Genomic DNA, 4,621 nt, shown 5'->3' on the forward strand with positions numbered 1-4,621 from the left:
CCTTTTTCTTTCGATCTCATGCCGCCTTTGAAACGTTAAGTAAGCTGCTGGCTCATGGGTCCCGCATATCATCCTCTACGAAAAATAAAAGTTTCCTTTCTTAGAGTTATTTTTTACCCCTAATTTCTGGCTATTTGCCTTTTTCTTTTGATCTCCTGCCCCCTTTGAAACGATGAGGACGCTGTTGGCAGGTCGGTCCCACATGTCATCCTCTATGAACAATAAAACTTTCCTTTGATGGATTTATTTTGAACCCCTAATTAATTTCTGGCTATTTCCTTTTTCTTTTGATCCCCTGCCGCCTTGGAAACGTTGAGGATGCTGCTGCCTCATCGGTCCCGCATGTCATCCTCTCAGAACGATAAATGTTTTCTTTTCTTGGATTTTTTTACCAACTGATATTTGGTTTATTTTTATTTTCGATCCCCTGCCGCCTTTGAAACGTTGACGACGCTGCTGGCTCATGGGTCCCTGATGTCAGCCTCCCCGTACAAGAAACATGTGATATCTTGATTATTTTGCAGACAATAAACAGTGTATTTCGCTCTGAGCTATTGCAAACGGATAAATTAAATCTTTATTTTTACAACTTATATCTTGAATCTCCTTGTTTTTTGTTTTGGCGAAGCATAGGACTTTCCTGTTTTTTTTTTTGAGAAAAATCCGAACTTTCATGTTCTGGAGTGGGCTGAAATTGTACGAGTCAAAAGGCCCAGAAGGATAGTTCGAAGGCCCAGATGTCCAGATGCAGCCCAATTGAAATCTTTCTTTTCTTGGATTTTTTTCACCCCCTGATTTCTGGCTACTTCATTTTTCTTTTGGTCCTGTGCCGCCTTGGAAACGTTGAGACCGCTGCTGCAAAATGGGACCCGCATGTCATCCTCTATGTACAATAAAGTTTCTTTTCTTGGATTATTTTTGGCTCCTGATATTTGGTCACTTGCCTTTTTCTTTCGATCTCATGCCACGTTTGAAAGGTTGAGGAATCTGCTGACTCATGGGACCCGCATGTCATCCTCTATCTACACTACTTAAAAAGACTTAAAAAGGAGGAATATGTTCCTTATTCTGCCTAGTACGTCTAGATTTTTGGTCGTCCGTCCGACGTCCTTCGTCTTCGTTCGAAACCGCCCCCGCCCGCAGGCCTTGACTCCCTTTCTTTTCCCCAAAAATCAGCAATTCCTTCCCCTCGCCCCCAATTGCGCTTCCCTTTTTCTCATCCATCACTAGCGATCTCACCCAAACAAATATACAAAATCTCACCCTGACCACATCTGCCTCAGCAGCACTGGCGACTCCCATCGCCCTCACCGCGACTCGCCTCCCCCACATCGCCGCCAGGCATGCAAGGCCTGGTGGGCATGGACATGTCCAACAGCACGGTAAGATCCGTTTGGTCGATGGACGGCAGAAGTAAAACATACGGCGAGGCGCTCTGCTACCGGTACAGAGGCGTCGGGCGGCTGGCGTGGGGAGGTGGAATAATCATGGGAACGTTCCTTTGCCTCCCGATCTTCGTCCCTGGGCAATTTCTAGCTACTGTTTCCGATGATGCAACCCACCGCCGCCGCCAGCATGTTCACCTCATGCTCGCCCTCCTTCCAATCCATCTAGATTCCCACCGTCCTCTTCTTCTCCAGCCCGTCCAGGTGAAGGAGGCAGCAGCTCAACCAACGCCGTCGATTCTCCGACAGCAGTGCTCCGCAGGTGTCCCTCCCGCCAGCAGCACCCAAGAGGCCAAGACCAACGACGGCATCCCTCCCGACAGTAGTTCTTCCATCCACGGTCTCTTCTCCCAATCTTACTTCATCTGAATATATTTGTACTGTGAAGATCTATTGAGTTGTACATTTATTTCTCTTTCATCAACGCTTGAGAAGAACGAGTGTCAATGATATTCATTTTCTCCAGTAGGACGTATCATATGTATAGTGGTTGCTTAGCTGCCGCTGGTTCTTCTGATTTAGGATTGAATTAGCCTCTGTTCTTCAAGTGTACAATTAGTTCAGTTGAATCACTCGGGATCACGTAGATGAATCAGTGCAGCGGTTCAATAATTGATTTCTTGAGATTCCATTATAAGACTATTGAACATCTGATAATGCTTATGTAACCCATGTTTGGCTGAGGTCCATGGTTTAGTTGTTTTCAGATATTCACATGACTGCAACTCAGGTTACTGCTACGGCTACTGGTTACTTAGCTCGAATTTTCAATTCATATATTTTCGTAATAGTAGTAATCTGAATATCAAATAGACTGAATTCATCTCAGGTTACTGGCACGGCTACTGGTTCATCTCATGTTCTGCTTTTTTATTGTTTGTAGATGGCTGCTACGGCTATTGGTTCATCTCAGGTTGCAACTTCTAAACTAAAAAGGAATTCAGATGATATGGGTTGGGAATTTGCTGTGCTGATCGATCCCAATGATCCGCAAAGAGTCAAGTGCAAGCTTTGTGGAAAATAAATGTCGGGAGGGGTGATCCGGATGAAGGAACACATTGCTCAGAGGCTCAGTGACACCTTGTTTGCATGACACACCAGATCAGCAAGCTCGTTGTAAGGCCTATTAAAACCAAGACCTATTTCTGTTTTGCGGACTCATTATTATCTAATATATGTACTGTCTGCATTCCTACTGCAATGGCTATCCTATTTCATGATATTTCATATTTGTGTCTACAATTATGCAAGATTTGGAAATACGAAGTTTCATAGCATCTACTACTGGTTGTTTCCATCAGTATATTTCAAGCTTATTTTTACCATTGCAGCTGAGATTTCTCATATTGTTTCTGGACATGCACACTCTCTCCGCTAAGGCTGTGATGTTCTCAATTTTCATGTGGCTACCACTATTTTTAATGAATGGCGGTGATCTATCATTTATTTGATTGTAAAGAGCTAGAAATGTATTATTTGCAAAAGGTAATGCATGGTGGTGCTGTTTTATATTGGGTTATTTGATATTCATGCCATTTCTTATAACCATGGATCAACATAGACATTAGAAAGCAGGAAATATCCCATTCTTACTGCACTTATGACTAATAAGACCGTCCACCCTTGTTATTTTTTAACAATCATGTTGTACAATATTCAATATTTTGCATGTTAAAAAGATTGACGGCATTACTGATACAATATCGTGGGATTTTTAGCTTCTTTTTGTATATAGATGTATTTTCTCAGTTTTGAGTTTTTTTTAGCATGCTTTCACACCTTCAATTTTGGATTTCTTTCTTTGCAGTTTTTATAGCTTTATCATTCTAGCCTCCTCTCTACAATGAATCCCTCGAGCCGAAGGACTACTTTTCTCTCCATGTGAGTCGCTATTTTAGATTTGGATTTTTTCTAGATGTATAGAGATGTACATTCTGGTTTGGCAATGTAGATTTAGTCGGTGTTTTGATGAGAGATGTATATAAGCGATACCTACTATTGCGCTTTGTGAAAGATGCGTGACAAAGGTTCTCCAGGTTGCTGCTATTGTGGTTTGTGAAATATATCTTCTTGCCAACCTATAATCGACTACTTACTATGACATCTTGCAATGATTCATTTCTTTTACATGTAGTTAAGCTTTTAGCTGTAGTCAAATCGGCCATGTCATACTATTTTTCTTGACATATCCAGGAGGTGGCGAATGCTTCAGGTTTTATTATTGTGTGCCATTGAACAATGGAAATGGAATTTTGGTTTTGTGATGATCTGGTTGGAGCGTTAGTAGTCAAGTTTGTAAGCGGGTAATAAATTAATGGAGGGCAACAGACAAATTATAACTATAGTTACATTAAAAGATGAAGATGATTGAGTCGAAATGTAATATATATTTCGTAAATACGTTGCAATAACCAGAGTATGATATTGTGAATCAATCTATTTGAACAAGCTATTCTGTGTGCTTCATCCTATCCCCACTCGCTGTATAGCTACCCGCTGACCCTGGAAGCTGCAACGCGTGATGCTGCTCGACAGCATCTCGAGTGTATGGAGCAAATTGAGATGAAAGTGTCTTCAACTTTCAAAGATGTTGATTTGGAGAAGGGGAGAGTGGAACTTCTCCATCATCAGCTGGAGAAGAAGAATGAGAAGCTAATACAATGTTTCTCATTCTTCATCCTGGGCAATGATCTTTCTATGTACTATCCGGTGTTTGACTATATGTGTAATAAGTGACGGCTATCTCTTCTATGAGCCTTCACGGGTGCTTGCCTGGTGTTTGCTTTTCTTGAACATCGTGTGGTGTTTGCTTTTCCTTGAACATCGTGTATCTGGTAACTGTTATCGGTATTGTGGTCGAATAGACTTCTAAAACCTAAAAGAAATATAAGCATTTTTTGGTCTATATGTGAGCCTCACGGGATCGTGCGCCCACGTCAAAATCACTGGGCACGCTCAGTCAAGGCTTCGTTGGGACGGCGCGCTCTCTCGAGCTCCTCCTTCTCTTCACTGGCGTGTGCTTTGGGGGACTGCGCATATGGAAGAGAATCTATGTCGAGCCATCCAACCACACTTCACCTGGAGGTTGGGAGTGGCGCAGCCTTCGGGGGAATTGGATCCTTTTTCATTTCAAACGGAGAAAGTAATGTATTTCTGTTTTCCCGTAGCAACGCACG

At 42.3% G+C, this 4,621-nt stretch overlaps 1 long non-coding RNA gene across 2 annotated transcripts; it reads left to right on the plus strand.

Moving 5' to 3' along the window:
- Positions 1-1,057: 1,057 nt before the first annotated feature.
- On the plus strand, positions 1,058-4,314 carry LOC127312554 (uncharacterized). 2 transcript variants are annotated; one of them, XR_007858414.1, is made up of 4 exons: positions 1,058-1,785; positions 2,329-2,561; positions 2,777-2,930; positions 3,253-4,314. It is a non-coding gene; the product is annotated as an uncharacterized lncRNA (long non-coding RNA). The 2 variants fall into 2 exon arrangements; XR_011749357.1 differs by having other exon boundaries at positions 2,777-4,314.
- The last annotated feature ends 307 nt before the right edge of the window (positions 4,315-4,621 follow it).

This window comes from Lolium perenne, chromosome 7, assembly GCF_019359855.2.
Source record: "Lolium perenne isolate Kyuss_39 chromosome 7, Kyuss_2.0, whole genome shotgun sequence".
In the NCBI taxonomy this organism is placed as follows: Eukaryota; Viridiplantae; Streptophyta; class Magnoliopsida; order Poales; family Poaceae; genus Lolium; species Lolium perenne.